The sequence below is a fragment of the Oryx dammah genome, unplaced genomic scaffold (genome assembly GCF_014754425.2).
Source record: "Oryx dammah isolate SB20612 unplaced genomic scaffold, SCBI_Odam_1.1 HiC_scaffold_16, whole genome shotgun sequence".
Lineage (NCBI taxonomy): Eukaryota > Metazoa > Chordata > Mammalia > Artiodactyla > Bovidae > Oryx > Oryx dammah.
In genome coordinates this window covers 58,411,153-58,437,815 of record NW_024070200.1, presented here as the reverse complement: position 1 = coordinate 58,437,815, position 26,663 = coordinate 58,411,153, and the positions used below count along the sequence as shown (strand labels likewise).

Sequence of the window (26,663 nt, the reverse complement as noted above, 5' to 3'; positions counted from 1 at the left end):
AGAAAAGGAGAAGAGAGTACGCAGGCAAACACAGACAATTTCAAGCACGGCCAAGACAAGGTGAAGCAGCCAGCGGTGAGCGAGAGAAGCACTTCTTGACTTGTCTCTCAGTAAACAGCCTTGAAATCTGGCTGAACTGTTTCTGTAACGGCCCAGGTAGCTCAAACCTCAGAGTTACCGCTTAGAGATATGCAAGACCAGCCATCAAAGTCACGCTGATGGTGCAGGAGGAGCCTCCAAATGCATTTGGTCTCTTCAAGAAACCAGTCAAAAGCTAGAACCTAAGAAGAAAGAACACCTAAGCAGAAAGCCACATGGAGCAGAAAGAACAGGAGCATGAGTGCTCAGCATCTTCCATAGTGTCCATCCTTAAAGACTGCAGGTGTGCCCGAGCTCCGTTTATCTCCTCGTACCAGGCTCCTCCTAGAACAGCAGACGAATCCAACCATGTCCTAATTTTACTCCATGACTCCGTATTTTCAGATGATCTCAACATGTCACACACGGTAAAGAACCTCATAGGGAGGTTCATGTGAGCAGGAAAGTGGCCTAACCATGTAGGAGACATGACAATTCATCATAAGAAAAGGAAATAACCATTTTTAAAGGATTTACTACATTCCAGGAAGTGGACTAAACCTTTCACCAGTGTCATCTGTTTTAAAATCGTGCATCATACTCTTTGCTTGCTTAATGTGTGGATGAGATTTCAAAGGATTAAATGAGTTTCTTAAGTTCTCACAACTGGGAAATGGAAGAGGTAGGGTTCTGAGCCAGGTCATCTGACCCAAAAGGCAGCTCGGGGCACACATCACACCCCAGAGAGGATGAGAGGCCACACTCTGCCTCACTGTCCACACTCACTGTTGACTGTCCCACACTATTTATACCCCTCGATTCAGTGATGGTCTCATTCTCACCTATGAACACCTTGAGTTTGTCAATGTAGAGATAAATTTTGTCCTTCTCCTAATCCTTCACTTTTCTTGGTGACTTGTGTCCCCCTCAACCCCAAATCTAGTTTTCAACTGCTTTAAACAGAGAGAGCTTCCATAACTACTTCTTTTTAAAAGCTTGGCAGATGCTCCTGTGGGCTCACAATATTTCACAGTGGAAGAGTTGTTCATTGACAAACAGTAACAGCCATGAATATTTGTTGAATGACTGAACTTTTAATAATTGAAGAGACCCTTTCTAGAAACACTCTGAAGCTAGTTAAAAGGTTGTTAAATAATAGGGAATGCTAGGGAAGGATCTAAATTCAACTTTTCATTTATTCATTTTAATTCATGCACTCCACAAATATTTGTTAGCCTCCTAGACAGCACCAGACACTGTGCAAGTTACTTCTGAGTGATGTACAAGCTATCTATTGTTGTACAAAACTAGCCTCAAACTTGGCAAGTTGCACAAACACTTGTAATCTCACACAGTTTCTGAGACTCAGGAATCTGAGAACAGCTTAGTGAAGTGGTTTTGCTTCTGGATCTCTTGTGAGGATGCAGTCTAGCTATTGGCTGGAGCTCAGGTCATCTTAAGACTGCCTGGAGCTGCAGAATCTGGCTCCAAGTTCACTCTCCTACTTGTTGGCAGGCTCAGTGGTTCACTGGCTCTTGGCAGAGACTTTAGTTCCTACTCTTGTGGACCTTTTTGTTAGGCTTCCCAGAGCCAGAGATCCAAAAGAGAGAGAGCCTGCACCCAAATCAGAAGCCACCATTGCTTTTTATTACCTAATTTCCAAAGCAGTTCTATGTCGTTTGTGGGAAATAGGTCGCATCCTTCAAAGACAAGCATCAGAGAATCCATGTCTACAATTTGAAAACCATGGAGGGGAGTTGATTAGAAAGGAAATTGCTAAAAAAATTTTTTCATAGCTTTTTCATTTTTTTTGACTAATTACAATTAACATGATATTTTGTAACTTAATTTCCTGCTAATAAACTAGATATAGCCATGTAGTTTCAACCTTTTCATAGGAGACCCAGAAAGCATCAATCCCTCAAGATATCTGGTATCTTTAGATGAGGAATACCATTTTCCATTCATGTGTCAGGAGTTACACAGACCCAAATTTCTAGTTCCTGAGGAGGGCATGAGATCCCACCAGTATTCTTACCAGGACAATCCCAGGAACAGAGGAGCCTGGTGGACCACAGTCCAAGGGGTCACAAAGTATCAAACATGTCTGAAGCTACTTAGCACATATGCATGCATCCAAAGTTGTAGTTAGGCACCTTAATAGCTCAAAGAGAATGAGGAAAACTTAAGATGACATAGGAAAATCTATCAGAAAGATCATCAGGGAACCTAGAAGCTGCCATCTAAATGTATTTCCCAGTGCAATTCATTTAACTTTTCAATGGTCTGATTGTATTTTGACCCACTGCACTCTGTTCAAAGATTCAAACTTTCACCATTATCTTCCACGTCAAATAATGAATTCTGAAGCGGAATTTCCATCTGTCAGTTTACAGAATGCTGCATCTCATCTCATCTCTGCACTGAAATCAAGTTCCCCTCACCTTTCAGCAGCCAAAGCACCACTTCATCGTCAGCAGTGGGGAAAGCCACAAATCAATTAAACTCACGGTGGATTTGAGAGTACCCATGAATTGCACTTACAGCGGGCGTACAGAAAAGATGGCAGCACAGGGTTCTCAACAAAAGCACGCAAGTCAGGCAATGGCACATTTGGGGTCAGTTGACACTTTCCGTCTTTGTCCTGTCTGCCACTTGAGCAGGGTTCTTCATTTTGATTTCTGAGGGCCCACTGCCACATCAGCACTGGAATAGTCCACATCGCTTTATTTAAATCTAAGAAGCAAACCACACGCAGGTTTCTGAAGAGCTGTGTGTGGCTAAGAAAGCCTGGGGTTGGAAGGCAGCGCCTGTAATCCCCTCCCAGAGCTAAAGAGGAACCTACTCCAGAGAGGGTTCCAAACACAACAAATGCCCCTTCGAGCTCAATTTTGCATTTTGTTTTCTGCTTTAAAATCTCTATTGGCTGCACATCTGAGAAGGCTTAAGAACATAATTTATTCCATATAAAGTTCCCAGTAATTTATGCTCACCAAGTTGGCAGCATGGGAAGAAATTTTTCATTGGCCATCATGGAAGATTATTACAGACCTTGTCATGTAAGTAAAGATAGCACCGGCAGCTGTACTTTACTATTTTTCTTCATTTATTTTTTAATTGAAGTTTAGTTGATTTACAATGCTGTGTTAATTTCTGCCAGACAGCAAAGTGACTCAGTTTTGCACGTACATACATTCTTTTTTATATTATTTCCCATTATGATTTATCCCAGGATACTGAATATAGTTCCCTGTGCTATATATAGTGAGCTCTCAGTTGTTTCGGTTGTGTTGGATTCTTTGTGACCCTATGGACTCTAGCCCACCAGAATCTTCTGCCTGTGGGATTCTCCAGGCAAGAATACCAGAATGGGTTGCCATGCCCTCTTCCAGGGGATCTTCCTGATGCAGAGATCGAACCCAAGCCTCCTGTGCCTTTTGCATTGCAGGCCGCATTGCAGGCCGATTCTTTACCACTGAGCCACCGGGGAAGCCTGTGCTATACAGTAGGACCGTTCTATATGTAACAGTTTGCACCTTCTAACCTGAAACTCTCAGCCCTTCTCAGCCCCCTCTTAATAAATGTGCATTAATTTTTTAAAACACCATCCTTGTAGAGAAGGAGGACAAAAAGGAGCAAACGTAGACAAATATGGGAAACCTATTGAAAATGTGCTCATTTCTCCAGTACCCACCATCCTGCCCCCATCCTGCAACACAAAATTAGTGCAGCTCACGTTTTCATCAAAATTCCACTGTAACTCAAAAAGCAATATGGCTGGAAGTCTCCTGGTCCCTACATGGGAGTGTAGTTTTTGTAGATATTAAACAAAAATCTCTAAATTAAATTTGCCTTTATATATTCTTTTAAAATATAGAAGCCCCTGGCCCCAGGCAGCCGCCTTGGCAATCACAAGTCTGCTCTCTATGTCTGTGAGACATGGGTTCATTTGAGGCAGCCATAATTTAAACAAAAGGAAATGTTACTAGCATCTCAAGTTTTAAATTCAAATCATTTTTATCTTTTTAATCTATAAATTTATAATTTTCTTTCTTGTTATTTCTTAGGAATGCACACATCGAGAATAATAAATCAATATGTTAGTTGTAATAATTACTTAGATTCCTCTCTGTAGGCATACAGATATGAACACAGTTCTCCAAGATGGACGAGGTTACTATAACATATTGGTTTCCTCTCAGAATCTCAAAAGTGAAGTCTCTACTTTCTATAATCTTCACAGAGCCACCAGAATGCCAAGGGCTGGCAACTGACCTAAAATTGGATTTCCCATCCTTTGCATTTGTATCATATAATCCCATCTGAATCTCTTACCATGGGTTCTCTGGAATCATATTTTGATATTGCTAATAGGAGAGTTTGACACTCTTCTTGCCCTGAGAGGTCCATGGCCCTCAAAATTTTGCCTTTTTATGAGCAATGTAATCAAGATTAGATGATACTTGTATTGTACCTCAGCTGACTGGGTACCAAGACACAGTATCACTGAGATGATTATCAAAGATAACACAGCCTCCTCAACTCAAAGCAAAAAAAAACAAACTACAAACTTCCTTCCTGAAATATCTACTGCCCCATTGAGCTAGGAATCACAATGAACATAGCGGTCAAAAATGCATGCTATTTCACTTATGAATTTCTTTGCAATTTGAATCCTAAAAAGAGAATTCACAAGATGGTGGGGAGGATTTTTTTTTTTTTTTTTAAGGACGAATGTATTTAGAAAAGAATGAGATGTCTTGCCACTAAGCCAGTGGGAATTTGAAATTACTCCAAGCCAAGGAGCCAATAGACTGGCTAAAACATAAGGTAGAATTCAGAGGGAGCTGATCATGTTTTGATCTTATTTTCTGCTTTTCTTCATGCTTGTTTCCAAGACCTAATTGGTGCCTATGTTGGAAAATGTTAATACAGAGCAGCGATGCAAAAGAAGGGCATCAAAACATCTTAGATTAATCCTTCTTCCAACCTAGATTTTGCCCTCTCCCTGATTAAGTGGCCATAAAATATTGACTTTTAAGAACCCAGATGATTGCCATTCCCTGGGTCATCTAAAAGTTATACAGAAACCTTGGGAAGAAGAAGGTATCTTAACCTTTCTTTAGTCCAGCTATGAAAGTATCTTGGCCAAGGTACAAGTCATACATGAAATGACGAAAACAGCAACAGCAAAACATATGCCAAAAGTGAGTTTGGTTGTATGAAAGTTCACCATGACTCTGGACGGTAGGAAGACCAGCTCAGAGAGAACAGTTAAGTCAAATCATCATGCTGAGAATAAGGAGAGCGACAAATTGGACAACGCTGATGTGAAGCCTCTAGGACAGTGGGTTTTCAATTTGTGGCTCTTGAGTGTGTTGTAAGTGAGTGTCCAATGTCAAGGCATGGGGTATAGTTTAATAACTATTGTGCTCAAATCTTTCACTTCAACAGGCTAGTTCCACCATGAATAAAAACAAGTTATTATCAGAACTAGTTGTTCCAGTGATTACTCTGTGAGATCACAATTAAAAACCTAAAATGATAAACCTAAGAAGATATTCAGAGTCTCCATCATGAACACAAACTAAAAGCCAACATCCTTACACTTGCAGCGTTCACTCATTCAGAATGGACTGAGCTCGCTTTATGTGCCTGGCGCTGTGCCAGGAGCTGGGAACGTAAGTGAAACAGTTCAACTCCCAGCCTCCGTGGGGCTTCCAGCCCCAAGGGAGAGAGAGACACAGAGAACTAACCCAAACAGCATGTTTCATCTGTTCTGAGAGAAGTGGAAACTCTGAAGTGGAAGCTGATGGTACCCATATTTCTGGCACTTGTGCAAAGTTAGGAATTCATTCTGGCAGGATTTTTTTTTTTTTTTGGTCACTATCCTCTTTATACTAATCTCCTCTGATATTTCTACAACCTTGTCCATGTCTGTGTGTCCTTCTCTCTGTCTTAAATCTTCAGGTAAATGACCAAGGGACAAGGAGTTCAACTTATTCCCTCCAGAAGGGAATCTAAACGTGGCTCATCAGTTAGACTAAAAAGAAAACCATCTCAAATCCACTCCTCCCCCCATGAAAATGACAGGGAGGCAGAAGACACACTCTACTTAAGAACTATGGGAGACACCTCCAGCTTCTTTATATAAGCCCCAATAATTCAAGGAACAGTGAACCTGAGTGTCCCCCAGAGAAATAAGAACCCTGGTCCCTACCTTTACTCTGCGCCTCTTTCCAGCTAAAGTTCCAGTTCCTCTCTCCTCCCTCTCCTTGCTCTGCCCTACCTCCCATACTTTTTGAATACCGAATGAAATCACCTACATTGGACATCTGTCCCAAGCAGTTCTCTTTCAAACTTCCAAAGCTCCTTGTTCACATTGTCAGAGAGTATTATGCCCTGTTTGCTTGCCTCGCTGCTGCAAACTTAAAAACTCCTCCAGGCCAGGGCCCATGACTTACTAATCTTTGTGTCCACAAGTGCCTCATACCACGCTGGGAACATCCTACCTGCTTAATAAGTGGGTGTTAAGTCAATGATGGTGAGCAGAAAGATAATCACTCTTCCTCGTCCTCCTGGATGCCTGCATTTTCCATGCTTCACTCATAGCCCACCTATGCTCCCACCTCCTCCCAACACTGATGACCCACTTCCCAAGCCAGGAAGCTCTAAATTCAGGAAACTATAAGTGCAGAATGCCTGCAGTGTCACTGGGTAGGCACAGCTGATCTTGGCTTAGCAAATATTCCCCTAGGACTGGCTGACCCAAGCTGACCATCTCCTTCCAAATAAGTAACACACACGCGGGTGGTTCCTTCCTACAAGCTGAGGATGTGAATATTATCTGTCATTTTTCTGTTTTGAATTTTGAAAAAAAAATGACTACCTCGGTACAGTGGTTTTTTTCCTACATCGACCTTAAAAATATTGGATGCTTAGACTCATGGAGATGTAACTTGTATGTGTATATGTAAAGAGAGAGAGAGACATTAAGGAGAGTATTTTCTTAAATTCATTTCACCCTCAGGAGAAAACTGAGAAATAAACAAACAAACAACAACAACAACAACAACAAAACAAACAGAAAAAGAAGAAAAGGTGAAGTCAAATACTACCCACACCAGTTTGGCAGGAAAGTTAATGGTTCTCTATCATCACTACTATGTAAGTTTGTTGTGGTTATGCTTAAGGCATAGTATGCTTTACTAGATGAAAAAAATAATCAATTCTAAAGTCTGATTCCTCATGAAATCCACGAAAAGAGCATGGAGATTGATTAAAAGGAAAAACGTGTGAGATGCTTTCCTTAGTAACCTGCAGTTGTTCAGTTACTAAATGGTGCGGACTCTGTGACCCCGTGGACTGCCGCGCCCCAGGCTTCCTAGTTCTCCACCATCTCCCGGAGTTTGCCCAAACTCATGTTCATTGAGTCTTAGATAATTCTCTGCTCTACCCTGAAGACATTTTCCTGGGATCCCATGAGGAAATGGGACTTCTTAGCAAGAGGGACGTTCTCGTGACTGTGTTCACATCACGGTCTTTCCCCATCAGAACAGGGAGCGTATCAGAATGTTTGAAATGAAACTTTATTCCAATGTTGCAAATCATACTGTTGGCCACCACCAGTCTGGCTCCAGCTCCCAAGATGAATATGCCCAAGTATCCCTGTGCTTTTTTTCCTTTTCCCCCTCCGCCCTTCCTCTGACAAATCCAAGTGCTCTTTTAATAAGCTCTTTAAAAGGGATAAGATCCCAAGCTTCTTTTGTGGGCACACGTAACACAGCAAGCACCCCTGATTCATCTTTGAAATACAGAAAGCGCAGGGGCATAGTGTCTCCCATCCCTGGAAGCAGCAGGCTGTGCCTTGAAGGGGAATCGCTGGCCCACCTGCTTGCTACCTCTCAGGTGAGTGGTCCACGGGCTGGAGCCTGCTTGAAAACCCTTTCCTGACCCCCTTGGCAAGGACAGATCACCCGGGGAAGCACCATTTTGTCCCCGGGAGAAGCTCCATTTACCCTCCAAGTGAGTAGGTTTCTCTCCTAAATCCAGTGTGGAATGGAAGCTGACTTCCTGCAAGTTGGCCCGGTTCCATCCAGGCCTGATCTGTTGCTAGCGGGCTCAACGTAAGGTTCTTAACTTCCCTGAAGCTCAGTTTCTTTAGCAGCAAAGAGACAATGGCAGTTCCTAAGTCCGTGGGGAGGTGGGGTGAGGCGGCTTCTGGGAGTGCTAGGGTGCGGTGCTTAGCCGCGCGCAGGGCTCAGGGCTCGCTTCAATCTTATTTCTTCTTCTTTTTTTTTTTTTTTTTGGTCCATGCCTTTTCCTAAAGAATCTTTCTAGCTGTTGACAATCAACTTTATTGCGCAAAGGTCAATATCCGGGGAAAACCACTCCTGAGCAGTCTAGAGATGGGAGAGTCAAACCTGCAAAGTAGATGGATTCCAACAGGGCTGCGAGAGTAGATAGAGCCGAACGATGCAGCGGGAACTCAATCGCTCACAAACCCAGCCGTGGCTGCGCTCCCAGGTGAAGGGGAGTCTCCTACCAGCCAGACCAACCCCCTCCCCCAACCATGCTACCGACCCTGGGTGAGCTGAACGAGGGCCCTGGACGCGCACCCTCTTCGCCTCGCAGCGGAAGGAGGCAGGGGCGCACCTGTTTCGTCTCCAAGGCGCTGAAGCGCAAACCTAAGAGCCCGTCGTTTTCGGCAGAGAGCACCGGGTACTGGTCACAGATACAGGAGCTACCTGCTTTTTCCTCCTGCCCTCAACCGAAGCTTGAGTCCATTTACTCCCAACATTCCCGCGGCCTCCCCATCAAATCACTTTACCGAGTTCTTGTAGATTTTTATCCCCTCCCCAACTCCACCCCAAACTGATCTCAGCTTCAGGAGGCCATGGAGGACCAGGAGGCAGGGCACCCCCACCCCATCTCCTGCCCACGCAGGAGAGCCAAAGAACTTGGTTCTGCCGAAAATAGACGTAGGCGGCTAAGGGTTGTGTGTGGCTGGGGCAGGGGCAGGCGAATGCACCTCCACCTTGCAGGACCACAGAGCTCATTCCTGCTCCCGGGCTGGATGCCTCCGGGAGCACTAGACTTTTGGTTCCAGAGGAAACATTGAGTCTAGCAAGGCAGCAAGGCGGTGTGAGGGTGGGGGGTGGAGGGTGGGTGGTGGGGGTGGGGGTGGTGGGGGAGACTCCAGGGGGTGGGAGCTGAAGATTTCCCAGGAAAAGAGGTTAACTGGAGCCACAGTGATGAGTGAGGTGGATGCCAACCACCCTTCCCCCACCACGGCTCCCTCTCACCACCACCACCTCAAACACACACACACACACACACACACACACACTCCTGTTCGGTGAATCCCAAACTAAGGCCATAAGACTTTCCCCACTCGGTGGCTCAGGGCCGGATCCCACAGCACTCCTCCCCCTGGAGCAGTTTCTCCTTCTACACTGTTCTGCCCACTGGTTTCAGTCCCAATTCCTCCTGGACAGTTCGTTCAGCCTGATTCCCACCTCCGCACAGCACTGGGCGGTTGGGGGGAGCCTAGCGTGGCCACTAGCATCTCAGTTTCTCTGGCTGACCTGGGTAGATGAGGTTCAGACCCCTGGGTCAGCAGCCTGGTGCGCTAGTCCCTCCCAGCGCACTGGGCTCATCTCCCGGGGCCTGCTGAGACAGCCCAGCCTCTAGTTCTCGCCTTTCTCTTCTCCTAGTTTCTTTAAGCTAGCCATAGAGGTCTTACACGGTGGGTAAGGGTAGGGAGATCCCCTTGTACTCCTTCTACACAAACACACATTTTTGCACACTTCTGTCAACCTGCTACTACCCAGGCCACCGAGCCAAAGGCTGTCCTGGAGCAGAAAGGGGTGGGGAGGAGGAGAGAGGGAAAAACCAATGAATCAGGTTTGCTCTCTCTACCTGGAAAGTTGTGACATGCTCGAGAGAGGAGTCAGCCTGGAGGGAAGGGTACCAGGGAAAAGAGTTGGCTGGCCCTGAGGTCTCAGCGAGGCCACTGCTGAGGGGTAGGAGAGACAGGAGAAGGGTTGGAGGGATGTACCTTGGAAGAGGAAGGAGGCCAGAGCTGTTGCCAAGAGACTAGAGGGAGGTGATGAATCCTGGGGCCTCCCAGGCTTTGCCACAGCCCCACGTGGCCAAAATCAGAAGCTGGGGACGTCGCTGGAGTAGGGGCAGGGGAACACACGACGGGGCATCTCTGCACGGGCCCCCAAACTCGGGTGCCTAGCCCTGGGCAGGAAACTTTCCTCTTTCTCAGGGCAAGCAGGTACCCAGAGACGCCAGGCCAAGGCTTGGGAAAGGGCACAGGCCAAGGGAGTGCTGTCTGAGCCACCCTTGGCCGCAGGCAGCGCCGGAGAGTCCGAATCCAGTGGAAAAGTGAAGGCAGAGGCCTTGGTGGCGCTCGAATTACTCTGGATCGCATGTTGCTTTTCCCAGTTTCTACAGTTCCAGGTCCTGTCCTCATCTTTTATTCAGACTAGGCTTCGGGTTCTGGCTCTCGCGGGGTCCCTGGCAACTCCAGAGTATTCGCAGGACTGAGGAGGTGCCCCGCCTGGGCTGGATTCACCAGGGCCCGGGTCCCTCCTGTTCCACCTGCGGGCACCTCCCGTGTCGCCAGTCCCCGAGGGGCAGCTCTGCCCGGCGGGCGGCCGGTGGTAGCAAGAGCAGGAAAGGCAGCCGCAGGCCGCGCGCAACTTTTTTGAAACGCATTGTCCCCCTGAAAGGTGTTATAACAGCAATTCAATTACCGTAAATGGCGCACAGCGTCCTCACAGCTGGAAAGTCGGTAACGAACTGTGGCCGACGCGTGTAAAGGAATGGGGCTAAACGTATGCTATTTATCTCCCTCTCCTCTTTCTAACATCCTCTCTTTCCGTCTTTTCTTCGCTGTGTACTCATCATAGCCGGACCACAGGTTAATTAACTCCAAAGAGCTTAGTCTATCTGGACAGAAACACACTGAGAAATTGGCAGGAGATCCTAAAAACTGGAGGTGGGATCAAAAAGACCACCTGAAATTCCCTGCGTTTCCCTACAGGTCTGCAGTCTTGCCTTCAAGGAACAGAGTTCCAGGCGCAAGTGGCGAACCGCCAGGAGTGTGGTCACCTGGGCGTGTGTGGAGTAAAAATATTCATGTCTGGGCTTAGATCGAGGAGCGGTGCCCACGAAATCCCACATGGCATGGTCTGCAGGCACCCAAGGAGACGTGGGGTCTGTTGCTGGTGTGTCGCCACTTAGAGGCCACTGGAGACAACCCACACACTCGCCATTTGTGTCCTGGCACCGTGTATTTCCGGCTAAACTTTAAGGAGAGGTCCATGAAATTAACCATATCAACAAAAATGAGGCAAAGTGCTGGGGGAGGCAGGAGGTGGGTGGGAAGAGCTGCCTGCTTTCCGGAGTGGCGCTAAATCATTACAGTACTCCATATGTTAAAATCTAGAGGGAGGGCCGGAGGAGGGGGAGAACCTCTCACAAGGCAGCCTGGCAACCATTTAAATAAAGGTAAAATTAACATTTGCTCCTTTGAAGTTAAGAGTACAGACAGCTTAAAAGCGGATTTTACTTAGTGGATGTCATATCAAAAGAGGAAGAAAGGCGTTGCCTCGCCTGGGGTTTTTAGTTTCTTTCTTTTTTTTTTTTTAAATCATTTGTAGAAAAGGCCAAGACGGCAACGTGGGAATTCGAGTGCTTTCTCGCCGCCCCGCGGGGCCGGCCTCTCCCAGCCACCATGGGAGGTTTCCAACAGTGGAAACGCCGAGTTTTCCAAGCTCGTGGTAATACAGCCAGAAGATGCCTCTGGTTGCTCTCCTTTTCCCTACCCAGCTCTCGGGAAGATTTGCGAGTTTCACTCCTGGAGAGGGCAAGAGCGTGCGGCCCGGCAGAGGGGGTGCAATGGGGCCCGCCGTGCGCGCCAGCCTCCAGCGGTGCTGGTCTCCCCCCCTGAGCCCCGAGCCCTCCCCAGAGCCACCCTGTCCGGAGGGGTCCAGCAGCTGCGAACAGGGGTGCACTCTCAGGGTCTCCTCACTCGAGGCGGGACAGGCCGAGGCACCCGGGGGGCCCAGCCCAGGGTTCGCCTGGGGCTGATCCCCGGAGCAGGGGTGCTCGGCGCACGCGCTACCCTGGACATCCCGAGCTCTGGCTCAGGGGCTACCAGGGGCTCTGGGGTGGTTTTCGGCTTTGTTTACTTTAAAACCTAGAGGCGCGGGTTTCTTTCCTGCTCCCTGAAGCCTCTGACCTGCAGTTTGCAGTTCTCCGCTGTGCCGCCCCTTTTTTTGTCCCCCAAGGCGAGACCAGGACAGGTTTCCCTTGTCCATAGCTCCCAGGGCTGGAGACCTTAGAACGTGGGGACCCGGAGGTCACCAGCAGCCTGTGGCTTGGAGAGACCATCCTCTTCTCCATCCCTTAAGTCCCTGTTTAATAGGCTGCGGAAGGGTCACTCCGCGCGGGTCCTTGGCGGGGCCGGCACTCGGGAGTTTCACCTCCCCTCCAGGCCCTCTGTGGTGGGCAAAGAGGGCAGTCCTCAAACCCGCGTACTCGTGGTGTTTCTTGATGGAGCCTCCTGCCAGCTCTCCAGGCTGCAGGAAAGACCCCCGACGTCCCACTCAAGGCGCCCCTAGCCCTCTCCGGCCCTGGTGCAGCGGGGATGGCGGTCACTCGGCGCGCCCGCAGTGGCCTTGATCCTCGCCTAACCCTTGCTCTGCCGGGCCCCGGGCGCGGCTCCGGCTCGGAGGCGGCGCCGTTTCCTTTCGGCCGAGGGTCCTCTGCAGCCTCCCCGGCTTTCTGTCCGTTAGCCGCCGGCCCTTTTCCCAGCGCTTCTCCTGGAAGCCAGGACAGGGCCCCGATGTATTCAAGGCACAAAACCCCCGTTTTAAAGCCTGGCTGGGAGCCTCGGTCCCTCGTAGGAGACAGAGAAAGGGCAAGATTGAGAGCCCAGGGGGTGGCCCTCTTGCAATGAGAAGCCCCCCTTCGTTTGCATCTCTGGTCAAGTGTTTAGAAGTTATACTCAAGGCCGCTGTCTATTCCTTTCCTGTGGGTCTGGAAAAAAGACCCAGACATATACAGGACATGCCGATCTAGAAGAGTGGCTACCCTGTAGATATAGGGCCGCTGGCTCCCAAACCTCCGGGGCAGGAGGTTCTGCCCTAGTAAGCTGAGTGTCTGCCAAGGGTCTGGATGTGAGATTTGAGGGGCACTCTACTTTTCCCCCGCCTTTCTTCCGGAATCCCAAATCCAGGGGGTCTGCAGCCGAGTGCCACCCCCCACCCCAGCCTGGTACAGGAGAGACAGTGGCTGCAGCTGAGGCCTGGTCCCTCCCCAGCTGCCACCCCGGTTCAGCCCCTGCTCCCCAACTAGAAGGGGCTGGCAGCGGCTGCTCTGGTGGACAGAAGCTAGAGTAGTCAAGGATTTGAACTTGTAAAACCAGTTAGAGCAACTCTTAACACTTTTCCCTTTCTGCCCACCTGTTAAAGAACACATGTTCTTAAACGGTTTGACTTGGTAATTCAGAGAATAGGAGACATTCTTTATTCTGGCCTCTTCCTCCTCTGTGAGGTCACTGCTCTTAATGCATGCACTTAAGAGAAGTTCTTAGGCATCTAACTTCTGCTCATCTTGGTCTCAGACTTAATGAAACTCAACCATAATTTAGATTATTTCTCAAAAGTACCTAGCTAGGTAAATAGGAAAACTGGCAAATTGATGATGAATTAGCCATTCTTTTTTGATCTTCCTAAAGTTGGCCAAACTAATAGAAATTCATTTTAGATGACTCCCATTTTAGCATAACTGTCATTACTTCTGCTTGTTCACAAAGTCTTTTACAGCTGGGACTGTCAAACCAGCTTCTTCTACTCAGCCTGGTCCCATTTCAGAGTTCCTTAGAACTGTTCTCATAGGACCCACCCTCCCTGTCCCTTTATTTTCTCCCTTCACCAGCCATGGATCAATCAGAGAGACAATTGATTTTCCTGTGTCCTGTTTGAACCAGAAAATGCTGACGTCTTGAGGTGTTGGATGAAATCTGAGTGAGCACGAAATCCCACAAAATATGAAGCAGCCAGGCCAATCTCCAGGTTTAACAAAGTTCTGTGTGTATATACATGTATATGTGTTAAGTGTGTACTTATATTTATCCACCCGAACTTGCATAAGGTTGACAGTGGTAAGAAATTTTAATGTAATGTAGGGACACAAGCTGAATGAGAAATCATCTTAATAATCTGGATAAATGAAGAGGAGACCCAGACCTAAATGTCTAAGAGTAAATCGCTAATTATGAAATCCAAAACTCTTTCGAGCTAGGGTCCTATGCTTGCCAGAAAATGGTCATTTTCCCTCTCTTTTATTGGAAACAAGATCCTAAATTCCTTTTGACTGAAAAGAAGTTATGAGACAAGATGCAATTTTCTCTTTCTTTTCTGACAACTCTGTCATCCAAGGGATCACAGCTATGTCAGGGTGTCTGTCTTGGGAAGAAAAAACGGGGGGGTGGGGCGCGGAGAGAAAGAGTGAGCTAGTGAGAGAAACGCTGCAGCCCGTGGCCATCTTTGCATCAAATTTTTCCAGACCTCTATTTTTGATTGTGATCCCACTGATCTGAGTTTGAAATGCAAGCACAGTGAAGCCCCTAAGCCTTCAATCGTGTGAAATTTTCAAAAGATCTCTAGAAGCAATCTCAGGCTGCCTGACCCCTGACAGGCGCCGATCTCTTTATTCCTCTCTCTGCCGGCACTTCATTCGTTGGAATATCTTTCAGATTTGCACCTCCAGATGACAAACCTGAGTGTTTATTATGTGTACATGAATCGGAAGTCTTCAAGCCCGCAGAAAAGCACCATCTTAGACATAATATTTAATTTCCCGGCCTAAGTGCCTGCTTCTTTATTTGCTTTTCATTAGCTTAAATATTTTTTTCCAGGTCTCCCCATGTGTCGCTTTGATATTTAGGTGATTCTCTCTTTTAATCATCATTTCCCCCTTGGAAAAAAAAATCCCCTGTCGCCTGCGTCTGCGGAACTCACACTGCCACGTCACTGCGCGGCGGGCAGCGAGGCCGCGAAGCTGGACGCAGAGCCGTTCAGAGTCTGGGGGGGCGCCTCTCCGGGCCGGGTTGGGGGTGGCGGTGTCACAGAGAAACGCTTGCTGTGTAGCCGGCGGCCAGGGCTGGGCTGGGCCCGCTGACCACCTCGTGTCTCATTCCACCTCTCCTCCTTCAAGCCTTTATAGATGCTGCTTCTTTTCTTTTTTTAAGAACAAAACAAAACCTCAGGCGGCATGGAAAGGTGCTGCTTTCAGCCCCTGGCAGTCGGGCCCGGGGCTGTGTCTTGAGCCGGGGCGCCAAGTTTAGACATCTCAACCCAATCATGCGGGCACTCCTTCCGGCCCCGCACCCCCTCCCACCAGGCTCTCTGTGGGCCCCGGATCCTGGGGGTCCGAGGGCACTAGAGGCAGAGGGAGTGTGGGGGAGGGCTTCCTGGGAGACGATTGCTTTGTTAAACTTCCCTCTGTCGAATAATTCCGCGGATAAGATTTTGCGGGGGGGGGGGGACGTTGCCCACCCTTCCCCCAATCTTAGCCCCAGTGAGCTTTAGAGCCCAGCCCTGCACTCAGGTGGACCGAGATGACACGGGGACCCACTCTACCCTGTGTAAGCGGGAGGTTGAATCGCCACCCACAATTCCAGTCCCAGGTCGCGGAGGTGGTGGGCTGAAGCCCGAACGCCCCTCCCTCTGTGTTTGGATAGGCCGTGTTGCTATGATTAACTTATTAAACCCCCTCGTAATTATTTTAATTCGACTCGAAAAAATACTTTGGGCAGCAGTTACGATGGGTTTGTATTTATCCATCCCCCCATAAAACCTGTGTTAAAACAAATGTTACTTTTCTCTCTCTGTACATAGACCCTCCCTATTTGAAATAGACCGCAGGGACTGCCATTAGATCGAATGGCAAGTCTTTATGGAAAGTGTTTTGCATAATTACATACCAAAGCCAGAACAGTCACCTCCACATTTTATGGGTCACAAACCATCAACAATTGCCACTTTATTGTCCACGAAACCTTAGTCCCTTCATTGATGGAGCGGACTCCACTGCTAATCTAGAACGGGAGAGGATGGAAATTTCTTCTAATAAGAACCCGAGAAGATTACGTCCCCACTGACAACGTGTTTACATATAGTTATAAAGTTCAGAGGACCGACGGGGGAGAGGAGAGGAAATCGAGGGAAGCCTGATTAAGAGCCACGCATCGGTCTAATATAGATAGCGCATCAAAAGGAGTGTCTGAATGTCCTCCCCTTTTCAGATCCGACCCCTTCCTACCTTTGTCATGCAGTAATTAAGATATTCTTATTTAGACAGACAGCGTCTCTAGTAACTGAATAATATTAGCTCCTTTGATGTCAAACTTTTGACAGTTATCACACCAGCACTGGGCAATTTAGCACAAATGCCCTCCTTAAAAAAAAAAAAAAAGCAAACAGAAAACCCCCATTGGCTTTGAAGAAATCTAATAAGTGTGATCCTTATCACCAAATGATCTAAATCGCTGCCGACAGGCCGCCCAGCTATAAATTACATTTGGTGTTACATAATGAAGCCGAATTTGGGTTTTAGCTCATTGAGGCAGTGTTGGTGGGAACTGGGACGGCCCCCACCACCACCCCGCAATTCCTGTGTCCCCATTCCCGACTCCCAGAGCCTCTGTCCACTGTAAGAGCAAAACCTCACGAAATCGAGGGGTCAGGGAAGAGATGGGGATCCAGCTGAGGTGCGGGCGCGGAGCTCAGTGCCCTGGTTTCGGCTCCAGAGCGCAGGGCAGGTTCAGCCAGCCACCTACTCCCGGATGCCACTTCGCCGTGGCTTTCAGAGCTCGGGCGCCAAATTTGGGATTTGCCAGATGGCAGGATTATCTTCGCGTCTGTTATATTATGTGTGTGTGTGTGCGTGTGGAGTGTCTCGGGGTGGGGGCGAAGATGGGCATGGAAAGCAGAGCCGGATCCGCCTTTGCCCGAGCTGCCTCTAGCAGCCTGGACCCGTCCCGGGGCTCGGGGCAATCTCCGGGCCGCCCCGCTGCAGGCAGCAGGCGGAGTTCCGCCACCCCCCGCCCGTACAGACCGAGGCCCCGAGGCCCAGATGCGCGGAGCTAGGGGAGGGGTGAGGAGAGCGCTTCCCTCGGAGGAGAAACGGGTTGGGGGGACAGGCGAGTTGGAAGTGAAGGGGGCAGAGAGGGCGGGTGGGGAGGGCTGAGACGGCGACGGTGACACCTGGAAGGCATTGTCCTTGCGAGCGACACCTGTCAATCTCCGCTCCGGGGTCCCGGGGCCGGGGAGGCTGATGTCATCGCAGAGTCCCTTCCAAGCCGAGGGCGGGGAGGACTGGGGGAAGGCGGGGGCGAGCGGAGCCGGGCGGCCTGGGAGACGGGTGGGGGAGGAAAGAGGGAAAATAACAGCAGTTGCACTCTCTCGCCGCGTGCTCTGCTCTGAATTTACATGGCCATCTATATTCCAATTTTAGTTATTTCTCATCTCGAAGGGCCTGCCTAGCCTTGTCACTGGGGGAGGGGAACTGGTCCAGGGCCACACAGCATCCTCTATCCCTGGGAGCACCCCGCCATCCCAAAAGCCTGGAGGGGGGCTGACCCTCCTTCCAGACCCAGCTCCCTCTTTGCCCGGCGGCTGTTCCCCGCCAGAGGCTGCGGGCTTAAGGAGGAACACTTGGGATGAGTTGTGAAAAGTCTTGAGATTGCAGCGGGTGAGGGGAGAGTTAATTAACGTGGGGCTGGCTCAGCGAGTGGGAGAGCCGGCGGCGGCGTGGGTGGGCGGGCCGGGTCGAACGCGGGGATGCGCTCGGTGCGGGGTGCTTGTGATCTGGGGGCGCAGCTTGGAGGCCTGGGCTCGGGGCGGGGCGGGGGGTTGGAGGGGGCGGGAGGAGCGATGTGAGGGGTTCTCCGCGGGGGCTGCTGGCGTGCTCCGCGAAGCCTCCGGTTGGTCCCGGGGAAATTCTGATCTCCCACCTACCGAGCTGGCACCCGCACCCCCCTTAGCGCTCCTGGACTCTCCCTCTGCCAATTCTTTTTCGGTCCGAGCTAATTAGCAGCCTGCCAGCGGCCTGATTTATGGAAACGCTCGGGCGGGCGGAGACGCGCGGCGAGCCGCGGCTGGGTGCCTCGGGGCGGAGAAGGGGAGGAGTCTCAGCGGCCCCCTCTGCCAGGCCGGAAACGCGGACTTGCTCTCCCTGCTACCCACCCTCCAACCCCAGCGAGGTCGGGCGCCCCCGCGCCCCCCGAAGCCCCAGCCTGGGACGCTGGGAACCCTGGCGCCAGCGGGGCGGGCAGGGGGATGGTGGCCGCGCGGCGGCCGGCGGGGTCTCCGCAGCCGGGTTCCAGCTCGGCTGACCTGGAGGGCGGGCCGAGCGCGCGGAGAGCGAGAGACTTGTGCGCCCGGGTAGGGGCACCTCCTTCCCCATGGTGTGGTCTGCAGAGAAGGATAAGCGACGGGAAGGGGGAGAGGACGCTGCACGGGGTCGACAGCAGGCCCCCTGGCCGCGGAGGGCGGGGGCGTCTCAGGCCTGGGAGGGCAGCGTGGAGCCACCAGCCCAGCGTGGCCCCCACGTCGCTATTGACTGTCCTCGGGAAGGGCGTGGTCCCTTTCCTCTCCCTTGCCCTGGGTCTCACCCTCAAAGTCGTGTGAGTCGGAGCCTCGAGACTAGAGTCGGAGCCTCCGGACTAGAGTCGGAATTTGGAGCTGGGTGATGGCTGGGGAGGAGGGAACCACAGGACAGGTCTAAGAGCCGCCCCTCCCGGCACTTGCCCGCAAACTCCGGCGCTGTCTCCTCACTGGCCTTGAGTTGCACCCGAAAACCCCGAGAGAGAACACGGGAGAGGTGCTCCCAGGCTTCCCAGTGGACCCCAAAAATTGAGGGTGGAGAGCAAGGGGAGGCGAGTTCAGGGGACAAAGTGCAGGGACCTGTTGCTGGCGCTCCAGCAGAGTGGCGCCTCTCCCTGGGGGACAGGGACGAAGGAAACGGGGGAAACCTCTGGGCCCTCCTCGACCGGGAGAATTGTTGGAGGAAAGAGATCCTGGCAGACCCAGAGAGCTAGAAGCTCCTGGCATGCTCCTTCAGTCTTCGGGGGGCGGGGATAGGGATTGGGGGTTGAAATCATTGGGAAGGGAACCAGTCCCCCCAAGCCTGGGTCCAAAGTTGCAGTTTTGAGGAACTTGAGATGTCCAATAAAATGTGTCAACTTTCTTTTAAAACACCCTACAAGTTCACATCCCTTAGAACCGCCTCTCCGACCCTCTACCTGGGGGAGGTGCAGAATTAAGACCTTTCTCCCATCGCAAGACCACCGGATGCCTGTCCCGGGGGTCTCTGCCTTTTCTAGGTTCCCTCGTGGATAAGGCCATTTGATGTCAGTGAGAACCGGAAGCGCTCCCAGCGCCACCCACCCAGGGCCCCTGGGAAATTTAGTTTTCTGCTCTTCTTCACCTTCCAACTTCTGCTACCAGTTTCAAAGGGTTAGTAATATCGGGGGTCAGGCAGGCCCTGGTCTTTCTGAACCGCGGCAGGAAGTTGACACCCTCAGCTGGGTGGGGAGGTGGGCTGAGCACCCATCTCTCTCCTGCATAGCGTTTAGTCCCCTGGGTAGTGGCCCCTCTGAATTTCTAACCGTGCTGAGGGCTGAAGTCACCTGCCCAGACAAACTGCTGTAGCCGAAATCTGCCCAAGTCTAAGCGGAAAGAGAGACCCATCCCCGTCAAAGTGTTGCCTTCAGGCAGCGCGGGTGCCAGGACTGCTGGGTCACCCAAGGGCCAAGCTTCAGTCTCAGGGCCTCTCCAGGCCATGGCTCCCAGGGTAATCGCAGGCCGGTTTCAGAATCTGCAGCCTGCCCAGCAAACGCTGGCGGTTAGGCGCCCAAGTAATATTCTTCATTCGTCTTTTTCAAAGTTGATTTATCGCAATCGACAGGTTAAAGCCTCATCTGACTTCATTACTTTTAAAAGCTGTCTATTTCACAACTGTCACTTTTCATTGCTTAACTCAAATAAATACTTGAAGAAATGAATTGGAAGAGACTTTTAGATCATGTTTATAATTCTTGGTCGCCACGTTAACATTCTAATGACCTGACCCTCTGAGTTTCTGTAGACTCCTAAATTGGACCGAAATTTCCTGCATTTATATCAGAAAATGTTAGGGAGGGTGAGGGAGCCGGAAATACAGACTAAAAGAAGTGCAGTTGGCGACAAGTCGGCGACCGTGTGCAGCTTCAACAGAGTCTCCCCGATGGGGGCTAGGGCCTAGGCCAGGTAATCAAAGCCCCTAGGTAAGGGGGCAACTCTCGGGGCAGGGCTCCGGGAAATCGAAATGCTGAAAAGAGGGCCCAGCCTGATGTTTGCACGTGGAGCCCGGGTCCCAGAGAATCGGGGGCAAACCGCAGAGGAAGTTCACGAAGGATAGAATTTCTGTTCAAACTATTTATGACTATTATTATTTCTGACATTGTTTCCAAACTGGTTCTAATGGGTCCCACAACCGCAGGTTGAGCGTGACAGGATGAAAGGCATTTCCTGTCCGTCGTCTTTGACTTAGAGCTGTGAGATACCCACTGAAGGCAAGTGTGGAAACGAAATCGTGTGGATGGAAATAGTTAAATAATTTGAAGTAGTTTCTTCGTCTATTTTGCTGTCATTTGCCCAGTGCTGGGTCTTCTGGAGCTAGTGTTAATCTCTCACCCACCAACCCACAAGGAACCAGCTCTCATAAGTATAATAGGTTGGGGGGAGGGGAACAGAAGAGGGGGGGGAACACCACAGGGGGGAAAAGTTTTTTTAGAAAGAGAGAGAAAAGGAAAAGAAAGAAAAAAGAAAAACCTATCAAACTGGAAAACTGCCTAGTTTTGGGACAAACCAATAAGGAGTGCATTAGATTTTCTTTCCTGTATTTTTTTTTCTTAAAATATATGTATGTGTGTAAATTAAGAAGAAGAAAAAAAAAAAAAGAAGGAAGGCTCCCGAGCCCAGGGAGGAGCTGTCTAACCTTCCACAGTGTCCGGGCCGGGGCTGACCCCGCGCACGCTCACCGGGCCAGCGGACCCTGCGCCGCCGCTCCGGCCCCGCCCGGGTCCCGCTGCTAATACAACTTCGCAAGCTCCCGGGACCACGGCGCCCTAAAAGCGCCCCGGCGGGCCCCCGCCGCGCTCCTCGACCCCGCCAGCTTCGCGGTCGCGGCCATGGGCCTCCGCCCACCCCGAGAACCAGCACGCCGAGCGGGTCTGAGCGCTCCCCGCCTTTGGGCGCCGAGGCTAAAGGGAGGCGGCGGGAGTGACGCTCGCAGGCCGCGGTCTCTGCGGGAGCGAGGCCGCGGCGCTCGGCGCGGACGGCCGGGCGCTCTGCCGCGCCCTGGAGCGCCACCTCGCTGCGGAAACGGGAACTCCTCGGCCGCCCCGCGCAGCCTCCCGCCTCACTGGACCATCAAGAGTTTTCCTTGCATCATCTAAACTTGAAGACAAGCCGAAACGCACAGGCCTTCTTTCCACCGATCTGTGACCAACATACCCCGCAATGTCTGTACTGGGTGAAAGGGCAAATCATAGGAGAAAGGGGAGCAAAAATACAGCTACAGCATCATCGAGTCTAAGTGGTGATGCTGTTTTCATAGGAAACATAAATGAGCGGGGTCTTCTTGGAGGACACGGATTTGGCCCGTCGTGTGTTCCAGGGCCACTCAGCTGTGGCGGCTGAGAATACCTCCCGGGAGGCGGGTGCTTATGAAGTCAGACCTTCCCAATTACGATTTCCACCCATATCCACTCATTCTCATCAGATGGACATAAAGAGGAGCTGTGCCATGCCTGTCGCCAGCCTACTGGGACCTTGTCCCCTCCCCCCCAACCTTCAACTCTGCTGACAAAATAACCACAAAATGCCGCTCCTAACTTGTACACCTGTAGTCCAGTAAGAACAGGAAAGTCAAGAAGTACAAATCACGCAGCGTTTCTCTTCAAGGTGCAAGTTTGACCTTATTTTATCTGGTTGGTAACTTAACTGTTTTGTCCTACTCTTAAGCTCACACGACTAAAAATATACAGAAATTTTAACTTACTTATATTTGTATTTGTTCAATTTGTTGTTCTAAAGTGCACTGCCCCAGACACAGGGTGATTAGTGACATATTTCACAAAACAAGATTTTTTTCCTGTTAAAAGTAGAGAGTATCTACTTTAGGGTCCTGTGAAGATTTGTGTGGTTTCTTTGTTTTGAGGCAGGTACAGAACCTTTCTCTAATTTAGTTCTGACTGCAATTTTGTTTTTGTTTAAAGGAACTTGGTGGCTCCCACATAGAATGATGGCTGGACTGGGGGCTACAGGGTGGGGGGACACTGTGCCTGTGGTGGTGGGTGAGCCCCGGCATTTCCCTGCCTGAGCAAAGGCAACATGGAGAGCCCTTCCCGGAAACTCTGCCCTCCCTGAGTTGGCAGGGTGAGTTCTGTAAGGGCTGGCAAGCAAGGAGGGAATGCTCCTTCTCCCTGTAACCAGCACTCCTCAGTGAAGATTAGGGGGCTCTCTGAGGGCCCTTGCTTGCAAATTATAGGGCTGCATCAGGAAAATAGCCACGTTGGCTTGCTGGGTGGTTGTTCTTTCTCCATCAAGCCAGGAAAGATTCGTGAGAGACCCGATGGGAAAGAGGCCCCAATTTCCTAGCAGGACTTGAATGAGGATTCCTCACCCCAGCCAGCTGAGAAAGGGTGGCCCAGCCTCTGGGAGTTCTGGGGCTTCCTCACCAGAAGGGATGCTATGTTGGGGTAGAAGGGAGTAGCTGAGAGACCCTGGGAACTAGGAGACAATTCCTATCGGGGTTCAGGGGTCCACCGAGGGACAGGATGAAAACAGAGGAGAGGAAAGCAGAGAAAATGACAGGCTTGAATCTGTGTGCCTCTAGTTCTGAGAAGTCTCTAAATTGGAAAGCTTTTTCTTCTTTCTCCTTCCCTCCTTATCTTCCCCTCTCTTCATTTTTCTCTCCTCCCCCTCAGCTTCTCACATTCAGATTTTCTCCCCCCCCCCATCGAATAATGCCTGGAGATGAAAAATGATTTTTATTGCTATTACACTTCCTACCGCAAGATGCAGTGCAAGGCGGCAGAGTTTGTATTACAACTATGTCACAGTGTTTCACTGATGCAAAACATGTAGCCAGAGGGTGTTGCTAATGACTCCTGGATTAGCGAGAGATTGAGACTGAGAGAAGGAGAAAGAGACACACAGAGAGAAAGATAGAAAGGGAGGAGAGAGAGGAATTTCATTAGAGGAAAGGGGAGGGGGTGTCACCATATAATCAAGTCTAATAATCTCATCAGGATATTTTCAGAGTTCGAGATTTTAAGAGTGTGAAATAGCAATATCCTTTTAAACACCATAAAGGTTGCTTTCTTTCTTTTTTGCAAGTTAAATAACTATTAATTATGTTTACAGTCAGTTAAGTGAAGAACTCTCCTTTGGAAAGAATCACACTTCGGAAAACCCTTAATATCAGATTAAATGCTTTTCCAGGAGCCGCCCCGCTTGGAGGGAGGTGGGGACCCGGTAATCACCCCGCAGTGCGTGGACCGCTACGGGGCCTGCGGAGGCTCACCGCCCTCGCCCGCGGTCGTGCACACTTGCACACCTGCCCGGGACGGCCCGTCCGGGGCCCGGGGCTCAGCCTCCGCTCGGTCTTGGCCAGTCTCTACGGGCTCGGAACTCCCCGGCGCCCTCCCCCGAGACCCGCTCTACTTAGGGAAGCGGGAGGTTTCGAGGTTCCTACCGTGGCCCGGGCCGGTCCCACCGCCCTGCGGTCCGCTTCTGCCCCCCGGGGCACAGCGAGGAGGGCATCCCCTCGGGGCCGCGGCCCTTTGAACCCGTGAGCCCCGGACTCCCGGCCGGCGGCGTGGAGCTCGCTCGGGGCCCGGCTGCGGAGCGGAGTGTGGGTGGCGGGCGGGGTGGAAGGGGAGTGGGGGAGGCGGGGTACGGGGGGCGGGGGCGAGGGCGGGAGCCGGGAGCTAAGCCTGGAAGCTTGGCTGTTTACCCAAACGATTTTCCTTTCAGGCCCGAGACACCAATGAGACAAGATCAAGCTCCTCTCTTCGGGGTGTGTGTGTGTGTGTGTGTGTGTGTGTCGCCTCCTCCAAGCGCGGCTTTGTGAATGGGGGCTCCGGGGACGCCGACGGGGAGGGACCAGAGGCCGACCCGGGCTCCAGCGCCTCCTCCCGGGGGCTGGGAGAAGCCGGGAGGAGGCCGAGGGGTCTGAGCGCATCGTAGGCGCCCCTGACGCTCAGTGTGGTCCCGATCGAGAGAGCCGAGCGACAGGGACACGGGCCGCGGAGAACCAAGGGCCGCATCCGCGGAGGCCGAGCGGGAGGCGCCTGGTCCCGTGTGTGTGTGTGCGTGTGTGTGTGTGTGTGTGCGCGCGCGCGCGTGTGTGTGTGTGTGCGTGTCGCGGGGAGCGGTGAATAATGTGAAGCACATCCTCCTTCCAGTCTCTTAATTTCCGATCCCTCCAAAGCCCCAATCTAGCTCCTTAGGCCACTGATTTCTTCCCGACTCCCTCGCTTGAGATCTATTAGCTGTAAATTAGGCCAAGGTTTTGGCGATTACGGTACAACGCAGGCCTTGTAATCCGCGCCGCTGGGCTTGCGCCTGGGTCCATCCTCGCTCCGGGAAAAAAAAAAAAGAAAGCAGGAGGGGAGGGATGGTCTGTATTGACAAGGCATTTGTCATTTTTAAAGGGCTCCACATCCAAGGATATCCATCAGCCTAGGTGGAGTGGGGAGGAGGCAGGGGACGCGGATGGGGCAAAGTCCCGGGGTCTGCGCAGCAGGTGAGCGCCCTCCTGGGCGTGGCTCCCGCTGCAGTTCCAGGGGACATCCGCCGCCGAAACGTCGTTTGCAAAATAACAAGAATATTAGAGGTATTATTGATAATAAGAATCAGGAAGGCGGGGTGATATTTAATTGAGGCCGTAAGATGAAATCCGTCCTGAAGGTGTCGTATGTATATTTAGTGGCAGGTCTCCGACAGCTAGCCCAGCCCAGGCGCTCAGCCCAGGCCGATGAAAGGCTTACCCAAGAATGTGTTTCTGGAAGAAAAGGGTGTCCTTCCGGTGCTTCTGACTCAGCTATTATTGCTCCTGTCTCGGCCTGCCCTGCTCCCCCCAAACCCCACACTGAAGGTCGTAATTTTTTCTTGTTTGCTTTAAAAATCGCCCTCTCCCCAGTCTTTCCCAGCAAGTTCTTATTTAATAGAAGTTCCCATTTCCTGGCGCTGGCCCGGGCAGAGCTCAGAAGAAACCGGGTAACACATGGTTCGGGCCTCAGTGTCTTGGGTTCACGGTGGTTCAGACCTGGACAAGCACGCTCCGAGAGGGAGGAAGGATGGAGGTCCCCGGGTGTTCTTCCCGTGTGTTAGGAGTGGAGGACTGTGGCTCTGGGCTCAGAGGGGCCAGAAGCAGCTGTTGGGCATCTAGGCACGAGTTGGGGGCTGGGGGACCGCGGCTGTGCTGTGGTTGATTCGGAATAAACGTGTATTAGAGAGGTGATGCTCACGGAGGAACCAGAAGCGCCTGATAATGCTAAGAGCCACAGCTAACATTTACTGAGTGTGTCCACACATTTACACTGTGTCCTCCCCTGGGACACCCCGCAGTGGTCAGGGATAGGCCGCAGAGCTGGGGGGCCCAGAGGGAGGGAGCAGATAGGTAGCCAGGGAGGTGGGAGCCCGTGGCGGCGGATGAGAGGTTCCTGCCTCGCAAGGCATCTTCTGCCTGAGAGGGGTCGCGCGGGGCAGCCAGGCCCCGGGCCCAGCCGGCCTCCCGCCTTGCCTGTGGTCCTCTCACATCCGGCCGGCCCCGCGCGGCCACGCACTGTGCGGGGCCCCCAACCTCCGGCCGGAGAGAAGGAGGGCTAGGAGTTCCACTGATGTGCCCACTTCTTCCTGCTGGAATTCAGGAGGCAAGAAGACTGGGCAGTGAGGAGGGCGAAGGCCTCGCGAGGGCCGGAGCGAGCGCAGGGCGCGCCGAGACTAGGCCTGCAACCAGGCCCGAGGCCTCCTCCCGCCGCCCAGGCCCCGGGCGCGGCGGCGCTCCGAGCGAGGTGCGTCTCCCCAGCGGGGCCGCGGGCGCTGCACCGGCTCCGAGGCCTCCGCCTTCCTCGCGGCCCCAGGCGCGCCCCGGGGCCGGAGCTGGGCGCAGGTCCGGCCGCTCTCCACGCACCACCCCGCCGGGGCGCCCCGGCCTCCGCTCCCAGGCGGCTCCGGGGAAGAGGGCTCTGGCTTCCTCCTGCACGGCCTCCCCTTCCCACCCCCCCAAACCAGGGGCTGAGACTCGCCGGTGACCCCTGCCGTGCCCCGCAAGGGTGGAAGAAAACAGACGCTGCGCTCTGTCTGCAGACAAAAGGCCTCCGCGTGCAGGCTCGGCTGGAGCACATTTCGCACCCGCCTCCACCTAGGCGGAGCAGGTGGTCGGGGTGGTCGGGGTAGAGAGCCCCGACTGATCCCAGAAACCAAACACCTCCGAGGCCCACGGCATAG

General features: G+C 51.8%; 1 long non-coding RNA gene across 1 annotated transcript in view; it reads right to left on the bottom strand.

The window, feature by feature from the left end:
• LOC120875250 overlaps positions 1-24,028 on the bottom strand; it is a 37,134-nt gene extending 13,106 nt beyond the window's left edge. The window contains exon 1 of the long non-coding RNA XR_005723899.1: positions 23,905-24,028. This is a non-coding gene — a long non-coding RNA (uncharacterized LOC120875250). The remainder of the gene's footprint in view (positions 1-23,904) is intronic.
• Between the last annotated feature and the right edge of the window lie 2,635 nt (positions 24,029-26,663).